Here is a 14,564-nt window from a genome sequence, read left to right as displayed (position 1 = left end):
CCTATAGATTCTACTCCCAAGCTCCTTGATCTGATTCAAAATTTTGGAAGGGTAGCAGGGTATAAAATTGACCCTCAAAAATCAACTGCCTTCCTCTACGCCAACAGTGAGAGGAAAGAGGCAAAATCAGGAAATCAACTCCTTTTGCAATAGCCTCAAAAAAATAAAGTACCTAGGAATTACCTTAACTTAAAACCCTGATACAGGAAATTAAAGCAGAACTGATGAAATGGAAAAACCTCCCATGCTCCTGGATTGGAAGAATCAACATTGTGAAAATGACAATCTTGCCAAGGGCTATCTACAAATTCAACGCAATACCCATCAATATCCCAATGTCATTCTTTAAAAAAAATAGAATAGGCAATCCAAAATTCATATGTAATAATAAAAGACCCTGTATAGCAAAAACACTTCTTAGCAGAAGAACAGTGCAGGGGGAATTTCAATACCAAACTTTAGACTGTACTACAGAGCTATAATTATAAAACAGCTTGGTACTGGTATAAGATCAGGCCTGAAGACCAATGGAATAGAACTGAGGAGTCAGATATTAAACCACAGACCTATGGCCACCTAATCTTTGATAAGGGAGCCAAAAAAATAGAATGGAAGAAAGATAGCCTCTACAACAAGTGGTGCTGGCAGAACTGGTTAAGCACCTGCAGAAAACTAAAGTTGGATCCTTCTTTGTATCCCTGCAGTAGAATTAACTCCAAATGGATCAAAGACCTGGAGGTAAAAGCTGACACATTGATAACTTTACAAGAAGGAATAGGAGATACACTAGGCCTCCTTGGCACAGGTCGAAACTTTCTTAATAAGGACCAAGAAACACAACAAATCAGAGAAAGTCTGGATAAGTGGGACTGCATTAAACTGCAGAGCTTTTGTATGGCAAAGGACATACCAGTAAATTAATTAGGAAGCCTACAGAGTGGGAGAAGATCATCACCAACCACACAGCAGACAAAGACCTCATATGTAAAATATATCAACAGCTCAAAAAGTAACAACCATCCCATTAAAAGATGAGCTAAAAACTTAAAGAGAGTCTTCTCTGAAGAAGAAACAAAAATGGCCTATAAACATATGAAGAAATGCTCAACATCTCTGGTCATAAAAGAAATGCAAATCAAAACAACTCTAAGATTCCACCTCACTCCACTTAGAATGTCCAGGATCAAGAAAACTAATAAAACCAGATGCAGGAGGGGATGTGGCTAGGAGGGATCACTACTGCACTGTTGGTGGGAGTGCAAACTCATTCAACCACTATGGAAAACACTATGGCAGTTCCTCAAAAGACTAAATATAGAGTCCCATATGACACAGCAATTCCAGTACTTGGCATTTACCCAATTGTCCAGAAACAAGGACATACTAAATCCACTAGCACAACAATGTTCAGTGCAGCACTATTTACCATAGCAAAGATATGGAACCAACCCAGATGTCCCTCAGTTGATGAGTGGATCAACAAGATGTGGTATTTGTACACAATGGAATTCTATGCTGCTGTGAGAAAGAATGACATCGCCCCATTTTTTAGGAAATGGAAAGACTTAGGAAAACAAATCATATTAAGTGAAGTAAGCCAAACTCAAACTAACATAGGCTCAATGGTTTCCCTCATTTGTCATAATCAGTAGAAACCTTAGGCTCTCCTAGCAGAGATTTGCAATAGAGCAAAATGTAGATAAATAAGGCCATATGGTATGATGCTAAATGAAAGGACCTCTAGGATATAGAAACAAAAGCCATTTAATGAGTGATTGTTGTCCTTAATGTTATCTCTCATCTCTTTTACTGTCCTTTGGTAATCTCATATTGTTACATTATCTCACTTTGTTATCTGATATATTGGATATATTTTATTTGGTTATTTGAAATTGGATAGGGAAGAGGGAAAAACAAGATGAGGGTTGGGTGTGGGGGTGAGTGAAATGGGGACCAAGACATGATAAAAAGTAACAATGTATGTGAATTAATGCACCTCCTACCTGGCAAATATAATGTAACCCTTCTATTAATTACAATAAAAATATATGAAAAAAAGAAACTGCATTTGGTATACTAAGAACAATATAACCCTTTGTTTCCATACCTTGTAGATCATTTTAATTAGCATCAGTTTATATGATCATATATATATGCCTATTGAGCTATTGTGATCCTTTGCTAGAACTATCCAAGGCATATATTAATTATTACAAATAAGGCAGCCTATGTTTCTTTGGATGTAATTGATTTCACTTAATATGTATTTTGCCCCAAGTTTTTCTATTTTCTTACATAGCCAAGACATGGAATCATCTCAAATGTCCCTCAATAGATGAAAGGATCAATAAAATTTGGTATATATACACAATGGCATTATTTGCTTCTAGAAGAAAGAATGACAATTCTTACACACTTTCAATAAGATAAATATCATTTCTTAACAATGAAGATCATCACCTTTTCTCTTTTCTTTTTCTTTTTCCTTTGTCCTTTCCTCCCTCCCATCCTTTCTCCTTCCCTCCCTCCCTTCTTCCCTCTCTCCCTCTCTCCTTCCTTCCTCCCCCTCCCCACATGTTCATTCTCTTGTGCTAGGAATGGAACTTAAGGCCTAACACATACTTCGCACATTTCCTTTCATACCATACACTCAGTGATACATTGGTTTACAAGCCTATATAGGAACACAAAGCAATTTATCTTTCTTTTCAGAAAGTTAAAGAATGTCAGGATGTGAAGAGCCACATTCTTTGGAATTGTCACAGACATACCAGAACCCTGCTTTTTTTTGAGGGGGAGAGAGCCTCATTCTTGAATATTCCCCTCAGAGGCTGTTCCATCCCATATGATAAAGGTATTGAAACAGTGGGGAAACACACAGAAGTACCACAGAAGGATTTATCCATAACTGAGCAGGTAGAATGATGCACAAAAAGTAAATGAAATATGTGCAGCAGAGTTCAGGCCCTATCTTCCTTCCTTGGCAACACTAAGCCCTGTACATTCTGCATCATGCTGGCTCATGAATGGAAGATCTATGGTAGTCATAAAGGCAGTGATGCTCTTCCTCCTTATTAGGCAGCTGATGGACTGGACATGATCATGATTCTGAAATGGGGACCAGTCCTGGGATTAGCAATGCAGAGTGGGTACTGTGTGCCAGTGACTCACTTGGGTTCAGTGACTGGGATGTGTGGTGTGAGTGTGGGTGCCAACAGGAAGATGCTAACTTGCCTAATGAAAACCTGAACTAGCAGGTACAGTAACCAAATTTTCTATTGATGACCTTGATAGGAAGTACTGAGAATCCTCAGGGGCAATTTATTTCAAATCTGGGGCTATGCCAACCAGTCCAAGGCCTAAGGGTCTGTTTTAAGAGAAGCAGGAGAATGAAAACAATCAATTTTGGTCAAATCTTGGTGTCCCAGTGGGTTTTTTTTTTATACTTAATCCTCAGTGCACCAGGATTCGAATTCCTCAGTGACATTGTAGTGTGTGTGTGTGTGTGTGTGTGTGTGAGAGAGAGAGAGAGAGAGAGAGAGAGAGAGAGAGAGAGAGAGAGAGAGAGAGAGAGAGAGAGAGAGAGAGAGAGAGAGAGAGAGAGCGCTGATTGTGGGACTTGAGTTCAGGGCCTGAGTGCTATGCTGTTTTTTATTTTATTTTATGTTATTATTATTATTATTATTTGCAAGATTAGCACTCTAGTATTGCTGTTTTTGGTGGTTAATTAGAGGTAAGAATCTCCAGGATCTTTCTAACCAGCCAAATTTCAACTGAGGTTCTCAGATCTCAGCTTCCAAAGAGGTAGCATTATAAGGATATGCCACCACCACTACCCAGCTGGAGTATATTTTTTAAACCACAATGGCTTAAAGCAACAATTTCCTAAAGGAACATTGACAAGAATTTCATTTATCTAATCCAAATCTATGGAGTAATTTCAAAATCAGTGAATGTATAGAGCATCCTAATATTGATTTTAGTATTATTAGAGGCTTGCAAATGAATGAAAAAAATTACTGAATTTCTTGGTAGATTTTTTCCAATGCAATCAGGAGAGAGACAAGAGAGCATGAGAGAGTTGCTAAGAAAGGTTTGTTCTTGTGAAAATACCTTTGTGGAAGAGTGTATTCTGAAACAGTGACCTATTAATACTCAAGGCCCAGGAAAAACATTTGCCAATTATATTTAACTTTTCAAAATGACATTCAAAAAACTGTCCCCCTTGAAAAAATACAGTACAAATGGAAGCTAAGCTAAGAGACTAGAAGCCCAGAGCTGATTATAAATGCATATTCTTCTTCAATTTGATAAGATATATTTAATAAGGCAATGCATGATTACCGTGCAAACCATGGTGTTAAAACTAAAATTGATAAGACCACTCAGGTTTCAGTGTTCCAAATTGTTCTTCCAGTGAAATGTGTAGAGATGCATGCCAGACAATGGATGATAGAAAAAGAAATTTAGAATGTAAATTTAAGACACTAACCACAACTGGTGGCAGAGATTTATAAACGTATTTTAGGAGATTAACGGGAAAAATCAAGCATTGGATTCTCTATTTTCCAGCTTTCTCATTATATATGTTGTACCCCACATACACACTATATTTGGCACATAACAAGGACAATTATGCATTTAGGATCAAAGGCCACTCAGAGCTTGGCAGCTAGGTAAGGATCCCATGTATTTTAATAATTAGCAAATAGGGACTACCTAACAACTCCCTATACTTCCAGCGCTTTTCATCCACAATAAAAGAGTTGGCAAGATTAGAGACTATCTTAATTCAAAGTGGTTCATCATGTGGTGTTTCAACGTAGGACATTTTTAGATTGATGGTGGTGTGAAAGCAACACAGGCTTAGGAGAAAAACCTAATAGTAACATGATGGTGAACAACACAGTCCTGTACCCTTTGGCTGCTGCTCTTGTAGCAAAAGGATTAATGAGAGTCAACACTTTCCTCCTGAGACAGGTTAGATGAGGTCACTACACTTTCAAATTATGGTGTTTTTTTTTTAACTTACAACAGCTTTGTCAGGATCCAAATCAAGGAAAATCTACAGACAAAACTATGCTGACTTGATTATTAACATATCTATGATCTGGGAGTGTGAACCCTGGAATGGTGAGCTGTGTTAAACAATCACACACAGCTTTCTGCCATTCCCTTCTTTAGAACTAATTGACAACTCGACCTTGACTCTACCTTGAACTGTACCACCAAAGACATATAAACTTAATCCAGTACAAATCTTTCTACTTGGGAGAGTCCTTGGTGCCATCCAGCCATCTATATTTATGACACTGGGCATTTGTGCACTGAGTGGACAATGGGTAATTGGCTCCTTGGTGCCCTCTTCTGACCTTAGCTGTCATTCATCCTCCTGGCCATTTCAGAATGAGCAATCCCAGTAGTGGTCTAATACTGGCCACTAGGTGATCATGATATCTCTTGTGTAAGTTCAGGTCCACAAGACCCACTGCTTGAATCCTATATTAACACAACTGTGTCATTTTTGATTCCCAGGACTGGGATGCTGTGGGACTTCTGGAAAGAGGCTACATTGTAGCCTACAAAGATGATCAATATTGGCTTTCGCAAATCTCTTACCCACTGTAAGTACCAGTACCATTACAGTGACCAACACCTGAACCCAGGCAAGAACCCAGGCTTCCTGTATGGAGCACTGAAATTCTCACTTCTCCCCCCTTGTCAAAGTCAACCAGATATATCTTCCATTTCCTCCTCATTCTCCTAACTTGATGAACCGATATGCATCTCTGTAAAATATCTGAATTAGAACTCTTTCAACAGTTACTCCAGTCAAAACAGTTCTTTGAGTGATCTTCCAATGTTTAGAATTATTAGTGCCAAGTAGAGACACTGATAAACCTGTCAAACAGAACTTGAAGATTTCACACTTCGGTTAGTATCTATTTCTATCTTTAACTGCCAATTGTCATTGACATTTGGAATGAAGGTTGTCAATGAGGTTGCTCAAAATTCTTTTTTACAATATTATTTTATCATCTTCAAGTAGTTGTTCAAATGCATCGCCATTCACCAAAGCAGTTTATAATCACAGTGCGTCTTGATCCATGTCAACCCACTCAACAAGCTTCCAATCCATCTCATTCCTCACTTATTTTAATTTTAGCTTATGTACTGAATTATTTTGCCATTTAACAAAGACACTTGTACATACAATGCATCTGAGTCTGTGTTATCACTTCAACATCTTCATCTCTCTTTGACCTGCATCTTCCCTCATATTTCTCAATTCTGTGGTATATGCAATGAATTCTTTAGTGAATATTTCGTCCAAGACCAGTAAGAATCTTGTGTATACAAGTAGACGGTTTCCTTGCTGCAATTATTAGATGACTGTTTCAGATTGAGCTAGACTGTGGAATAGTGTCATGTGTTGCTATTTTTATTGACCTACTTTTGATCCTGCTTCAATTATTGGTGTCGTTCTGTATAAAGTAGGTATGTCTACTTCAGAGATGGGGTAAGAAGACTGAATTGGGCTGTGGTCTCATGCATATTTTTAAATTATCATGTGCTATTGGATTTCTGGTTAATTTTAAAATAGAGCTAAATAAATGGCTTTTAAATCTGTTGTGGGCCACAAACACCTGGGAGCTTATGCTGCTAAACAATTTTGATTTTGAAAAATTAAGGAATCTATTTTATAAATCTGTTTTATGAAAGCTCCCAAGCTGATTATGATGAATCTGGTGATTATCAGTAGGTGGTAAAATAAACAATTTTGAGCCTCTGCCTGGTTTTTCTCTAACTTTTTTCAATTTCTGCTTCCTTCTGCAATATTCAGAGGTAAAAGAGAAGTATATATATTCACCCATATAAGACCTTTCAAGAAAATCACTATTGTTTTTTCAAAGAGAAAACCCTAACATTATCCTTTTTTGTAGGAAAGTATTTGATTTTCATTTTCAAATTTAAATATGTAGAGAGAAACAATGAAAAAAATGTAATCTATCAGATGCTTTGAATTCTTACTAATCTATGTAGGCATTTCACAGATAAACTTTTAAAAAAATAGTGTTTTAGAATCAAGTTAATATATATTAATTCTAAATGAATGCTCTTCACAGAACTTAGAGTAAAAAGTCAGAGACTACAATAACTTGTGTTTTCATATTTAAATAATATAGTAATATTTGTTACAAGGAAGAAACTTCTTTTCACAATTTATTTAGTAAGTTATAACTGATAAGAGATCAGAATCACTTCCATTCATATTTTACTGGAATCACTGAACCTTCTCAAGCCATAAAATACTTCTGCTTTGTGAACAGATTATCAGAAACTTTGACTTCCTTGTGAAAAGGAACAATGTCTCCAAACTTAAACACAGCTTTCATTGCACATAATTCCTTTTCTTTTCTTTTCTTTTCTTTTTTTTTTTTGGCAGTCATAGGGGTTGAACTCTGGTCCCTAGGTACTGTTCCTGAGTTCTTCAGCTCAAGCATAGTGCTTTACCACTTGATCCACAGGGCCAGTTCTGGTTTTCTGGTGTTTAATTGGAAATGAGTCTTATTGGAAATAAGACTTTCGTGTCCAGGCTGGCTTTGAACAAAGATCCTCAGATCTTATAGCCTCTCAAGTAGCTAGAATTAGAGGCATGAGCCACCAGCTCACTGCTACACATAGTTTCTTATCCCATGTTGGAAAGAAATAACCCCCATTTATTTATGTGATATAAGGCTTTTATTCTTATTTTTAGCTTAAGCAAGAATTCCTTGTTTTGCATTTGTAGAGGCTATAATCAGGAGAGTTTACAACTCCCATTCAGCTTCTGGGAATGTGCTGGCAATTGTTGGTGCTCCTTATCATCACCATCATCATCATCATCATCATCATCATCATCATCATCATCATCATCATCATCAGTAGTATTACTATTGTCTTTAAGTAAATGTACAAAGGAGTATATTGTCTTTAAGTAATTGTACAAGGGGTTATCATTCAGCATTATCCGTTTATGAGTACCACATATCTTAATCCTTCATCACTCTCTTTCATTTATCCTCACTTTTAATTTCAGTTATCCAACTCCAAAGGAATGACCCAGACTAGATCTGTAACAATATAAGACAATAGAGCAGTAATAATGAGTGCAGAGGTTATCTTATCTCCTCATAAGATCTATCACTACCTGTTTACTATGAAGACTTAGAAAATAATGACATTTTCTTTTTCTTCTCATGTTTCTCAAAGAGTATAATGTAACTGGGAACTTCAACTACAAATGATAGATTCCTAGAACACAAGTCCTTTCATTCTGATCATGGGGCTCTAATTCCTACAGAGAATTGCTTAAAATTTGTGAGCCTCACCTAATATTCCTAGGGGGATGAGAATTAAGTTTTTAACTTAATCTAATTTCAGTTGTGTCTCTGTCATTTCAGCCTCAGAATCCAAACTAATACAGTTGTCAAAAACAAGATATCAGTTAAATAAATACATTTGTTAAGCTATCAATTTCAAGAATATTTCTGGCTCTAAATTATTTTATAATTATAGGTATCTTAGCTTCCTTCTTCCAATCTCGTTTTTCTTAAACTGCCACAGAAAGTATTTCATTCACTTATAATTGGAAGATACATAAATCAACTTAGGCCAAATTGAAATGTGACTTTATTGACTCCTAGCTTAGATGTTCCAGAAAACTATTTTTGAATGCTTTATGCTCATGAGAACAAACATGCAATAAATAAAAGAGGGCATTTATCATAAGCTAAGTTTTCTATTGCCGTTTCCATGTTTGTTCTGAATTCTGGGGCCTGTGTGGCTTCTGCTGTGTTAAGTATAGAGGTAATGATCTGACTGTAGACAAATCTGTTTCATGTTTTACTTTTCCATCTTTGCTCTGCAGCCACCTCAGCAGCATGTATGGAAGTGCCACCATATGGTGCTCGCCTCAGAACCCTGAAATACCCACTTAGCAAACTCAGACTTATCACACTCCACGACAACAGAGAAACAATGTCTTTGCCTTTCTGGAAAAAAAAAAAAACTAAATAGAAAAATTTCCTGCACAGGAAGTAAGAAGCTAATTTATGAAAGTTGACAGGAGGGCCCCAGAACATTCTATTACAGATCGAGGGTGAGCACCGAGCTTGCAGCAAAGGTGAGGCCTAGAGCTACAAGGAGACTAAGGTGTGTGGGGCAAAAGGCAGAGGGCAGAAGGGAAGATTGAACACCTAGATGGAGGGAGTGGTAGGCTCCTCTTCCCAATCACACACCTGTGTAATTGGAGCGCTTTCGCTTCTGAGGGGGCCAACTCCTTCTGTGGAACCAACTGCAGCAGGCACCCTTGTCCTTTCACCTTTTCTTCCTAAACTCATCATCACCTTTTTTTTCTTTTTCTGATTTTCTGCCTTCACACTGTAAGGGTCATGAAAACAGGAGATTTGAGAATCACAAATGAGAGGAAACCCAATTCCTTGAAAGAATGAACATAGCTGGGCACCAGTAGCTCACCACTGTAATCCTAACTACTTTGGAGGCTGAGATCTGAGGATCACTGTACTAAGCCAGCCAGGGCAGGAAAGACCCTGAGACACTTATCTTCAATTGACCACCTGAACACTGGAAGTGGCACTGTGGCTCGAGTAGTAGAGCGCTAGCCTTGAGCTGAAGAGCTCAGGGAAAATACCTAGGCCCACAGATCAAGTCCCACAATAGACAATATATTATAAATATATATATAGAGAGAGAGAGAGAGAAAGGGAGAGAATATAATCAATATTGTTTCTTCACATATGTGAAGAAACCTCTACCTCAGTTCATAAACTTTTTCATAGCCAATCTTGTGTGAGTAGTGCTCCCTAAAAATGTGAATATAATATCCTAATGGGAGAATTTATTTCTCTCGTAACTTTTCATGGGAAAAAGAAATGATAGAAATTCTGGGTAAGCTTCTCAATGCCATAACACTATTGATAGAGGACTGGAATGACTTTACAGTTTAAGTTCCTTCTATTCCTGGAGCTGAATTCACGAAACACTATCAGGAACACTCTGAGAAGGTAGCACCAAAATGGGGTGGTGGGGAGCTCCTATCATTTTTTTTTCCTGATTGCCTCTGTGCTTTGACTCTGAACTTAATGATTCCACAAGACCCCCATAGACAACTGAATGCATCCTGCTGTCACCTACATGTAATCGGTCACAGTTTAGGCTTAAGTTCTATGCTGGCTTCCTAAGAACCAAGTGATGGCCAAGAAGTTTCATTCACAGATGTTTTCTCCTCAGAGCTTTTCAGACATTCTTTGATGTCACTGGTGTCTAAACCAACCAAGCTTGCTCATGATCTAAACTTCATGCCAAAATCTCACTGTGACCAACCTTACAGACAGAATGCTATTCAAATTTCTTTCCACCAAAAAAATATTCCTACGCATTTTCATCATTGAAATCCAACGCGTTCCTTAGGACAGGAGCTTCCTCTTCCTAGTCAACCAGATCTGATGATGCCCAGAGTTTAGCCCTTGAGGAGAGACCCACCACACATGCTTACCAGCATTTGTACAGAATTATGAGTTCAAGACTAAAAAGCCAAGAGCAATATGTCAAAGGACATGGATCTCAGGTGTTGCATCCTAGCATTAATATTGCAGCATTGTTTTTCAGTTTTTAGTGGCATCTATTGTCCCTGTTTATTTTACTAGTAAATTTACTCAGTTAAGAAATGTAGAACATCTTTGTTTACATTCATGGATTTTCGATCATCTGTAGCCAGCTATTCATTAGGAAAAGCATAAAGTTGAGCATAAGACTCTGACATTGTATTAAAAACAGCAAGTCATCTTTAAATTGACAAATGATTTTAAAGAAAAATGCTTGTTGTATCCTGAAATTTACTCGTTATTTCAAACAAATTTACTGAAACATTCCTTAGTTTAAAAAAGAAACACTCATACTCCAAACTAAAATATAAAACAGATCCTCTGGGCATAAGAATTGACTGGCTATCTAAAATAACTTGCAACAATGCCTCCACTGCCAGCATTAATCAAGTTCCCTCCTGCTCCCTGGCTGGGACAAAGGAGGGCCAGCACACTCCATAGGGAAGGTACAGGACTGATGTTGGATAGATGTGTTTGCATTTTGCTTTGGTAAGGAGCACTCCCACCCTCATCATACTTCTTTCCCAAGTTCACGTTGAGCCTTTAAGACTGCAGCCTGATGATGCTATACAGTGTCTGATTTATCAAAAGCTGAAGATGTTTGCAAGCTAACAGTCATAAAGAGACCCTCCTCTGCATGCAGCTGGCCTCAATCCATGGGGTATATCTTATTTCTTATAATCCTACTTGCACTGTAAACTCTCAAACCTGAAACTATTCCCTTATTGTCACTGATTGTACATATTACCTGAAATTTCATTTAAATCTTTATGCAGTATGCCTTTCTAGCATTTTTGTGTGAAGCAAAACACAAACTCTCATGCTGTCACAGTTCAGTGCCTTGCTCAATCTTTTGTTGTAGGTGAGAACTTTGCAATTATTTGGCTCTTGTGTTCTAATACTGTCCTCATATTCATGGGAATGCAGAAACATTTTTCATGGGGTTCTAAAAGCAATGTGTACAAGCATCTTTGTGTGTGTGTGTTTGTATGTGTGCAGATAAATGCATGCACATTAGTTAACATCATTACTAATATGCTTTCCTAGAATTGCCATAAATTCTAGGCTATGTTCATTGACCACAGAGTGCTCATGTCTTGCTTAGATGTTAAATTTGGAGTTCTGATATAATGTATGACCTGCATAAAGATTCACTACTCTGAATGGTAGTTCCACAGGTGTAGTTAAAATGTAATAATTCTTGAGGTACAGGTCAACTATTGATTCTTTTACAGCAAGTCCTCACATTTCAGACAAGTGAATATTTCCTGGATGCAGAGAATGACCAGGTTACATGATGTTAGATTGGTCTTTATCACATCCAATGTCATTCCTGGACAATTTAGAAATGAAATGTAGAAGCCCAATAGGTTATACATAAGAAAGCTGTAGTGTGACAAATATTCATCTTCTTCTTCTGTGAGAAGGTGCACTCTACTCAGTGCTGGTTCTTCTCCAGAGGCCAAGCCTCTCTTTTCCCTGAGTTGTCATCACAGTGATTTCTGACTCTCATGATACTTAATTTACTATTTTGTAGTACAATTATGTATATATCAGTCTGACCTTCTGCTTTGTCAGAGCAGTTTACATTTAATAATGTTTAACTGTGTACATACATATTATGTAAGGTTTTTTTTTTACCCTAAACCTTTGAAACACCTAGTATTCTGGGATAAAACATTTGCTTCATGTTTGAACTCCGGTAGCCCAGCCCCTGTTCTCTCTGCCTCCTTCATTGTTCATTCCTGTTTATTAATGGTCATTTATACTTCTTTTGTAAACTCTGCTTCTGGAATGTGTTTCTTCTTTGGTTAAAAGATCTTCTTTCCCAGAATTTATCAGAGAGTGAGAACTAGATTATTTGTTAACCATTTTTTTGGAGTCAAAAATAGGTTGTAAAAGAAAGGTTGCTAGGACCTGAGATCTTGACATGCTGATGGATAATTGATCCTGCTGTGCAGGCAGAGTGCTTGCATATATTACAGAAGGCTGAGCTACTTAAAATAAAAAGAGGAAAGTCTATCCGTTATGCTGTTTTCTCGGCTCCCCCACATGCAGACATGGACCAGGTACTCGACCTCTCTGTGATGAATTGGTTTCTTTCTATCAGATGGAGACATCATGGCAGGGGGATAATGGAGTCCATCAAAAGCAAGGTGGTGTAATTACTTTGTAGTTCTTGCATATAGCAACACTACTCCCACTGCTATCATTGATATCCCAAGTATCAGCACAGGATCAAGATGTTGGCTAAGCTACTCTCTGCTAGAAGTTGTGCTTATAGGGCCACTTCTAATTTGGACTTTTATTTTCTTTGCATCAACTGCCAGAGAAAGCTTATAATGTCTCTGATGATTAAGTATTGAAAATATGTAAAATATCACTGCAACACCAGTATACATAGTATATTGGTTACATCCAGTTACATAATATAACTGGACGCTCTGTATTACCCTGAACATTTGAAAAATCTTAAAGCTGCAAGCCTTAAGGATGCAGTGCTACCTTCTAGCTGAGAGTCATCTTTATATAATGGGTTTGTTGGTCCAGCCAAAAGAAAGCCATATTCTCTTCCCAAGTAAATGAAACCTGCAAATAGGATCTATGGCTGCCTACCACGAAAATTGTGAACCTGAGGCAGCTGGAGTCTGAGGAGTAGATGGGGAGAAGGCAGATGTCTCTGCTCCCACATCACCTGATTCCAGAACCAAGGGGAAATGTATCTAAAGGATCTGGAAATGCAGAGCTCCTCAAAGCACCCTGAACAGTAGTCATGGTAGTCTGCTGTAGGTAAAGTTAGAAAGATGCACAGTAAAGCGTCCTGGAAGGAGGAGCTGAATTCTGCACGAGTCTAAGCTGGGTACTGTGGGATAATCGGTATAAATGGTTTCCTTATTCCTGAACGTTCTCCAGATCTCTACACCCATCATACACCCATCAGTTAAATCCTTTACCTTGCCTAATCTTTAAATCCTTGTGAAGAGATTATCATTCTTGAGGAAGCCAAGGATACCAATTCTCCTGTAACATGAAGGCTAAGTATCCTAACTGAGAGAAATGTCAATGAAAATTAAAAGGAAATGTGATAATTACAGACTACCTGCCATATTACATGGAAATTCCATAAGATACTGTACAATAGACAATAATGAGACACAGATTTCCATTTAACACAAACCACATTTGCTTAATGAATTTCTCTATTCTTCTTACTAGATTAAATGACTAGGTCATTTCACAAACAATAACATTCTTTCTAGTAACAAAGACCACAATATGCTAATATTAGGAAGTAGTGTCACAAGCTAAAATCTAATTACTCTTAGGAGGATTCTGAGGTCTCTTCCTATTATATTGTGCGCACATGCCTAGAAACATTTGAGTTTGATAAAGATTATACAAATTATACCAAAACTGCTTCTTGTTTCTTTCTTACCTTACTTAAGGACCACACTGCCATTACCAACTGACCAAAGCTGTTTACGGTTTCTTTTCCTTTCTCTCCATTTATATCCACATTTTACCCTCTTTTGCTTTATTGTTTTTTTTCCTTTTGGCAAAGTACTACAAAATGCAAATCACAAGTCTGATTTATTCAAATACCATACTTAGGAAACATCTCTGAACAAATTATTCAGAGCAGGAGCTAGGGATTCTAAGAGGGATGACAGGGTTATATAAATAAATTTTAATATGGCTTTATTTCTTTATGTTATAATCTCAGTCTTAATTTCCAATGAGGCTGTCAAAATGCATTAAAGCTCTGTTGCCATTAAAGAGATTTTGTTTTTTTGTGAACTTACTTACTGAGTTATTTAGAGATTTCATTGAACTAACCTATTTCTGGAGATTCATAAAGGCAACTGGTTTAAAGGATTAGCAATCTTGTAACAGTTT

The 14,564-nt window shown here is 37.4% G+C and overlaps 1 protein-coding gene and 1 long non-coding RNA gene across 2 annotated transcripts in view; one reads left to right on the top strand and one right to left on the bottom strand.

Moving 5' to 3' along the window:
* The window catches only part of Cntnap5 (contactin associated protein family member 5), an 852,241-nt gene that overhangs the window by 478,131 nt on the left and 359,546 nt on the right, over positions 1–14,564 (bottom strand). The window lies entirely within an intron of this gene.
* Positions 5,541–14,564, top strand: part of LOC150056538 (uncharacterized) — a 41,178-nt gene continuing 32,154 nt past the window's right edge. The window contains exon 1 of the long non-coding RNA XR_016537235.1: positions 5,541–5,624. This is a non-coding gene — a long non-coding RNA (uncharacterized LOC150056538). The remainder of the gene's footprint in view (positions 5,625–14,564) is intronic.

The sequence above is a fragment of the Megascapheus bottae genome, chromosome 12, assembly GCF_031878675.1.
Source record: "Megascapheus bottae isolate mThoBot1 chromosome 12, mThoBot2.hap1, whole genome shotgun sequence".
NCBI lineage: Eukaryota > Metazoa > Chordata > Mammalia > Rodentia > Geomyidae > Megascapheus > Megascapheus bottae.
The sequence above is the reverse complement of the archived record's forward strand: the minus strand, read 5'-3'. Positions and strand labels throughout refer to the sequence as shown.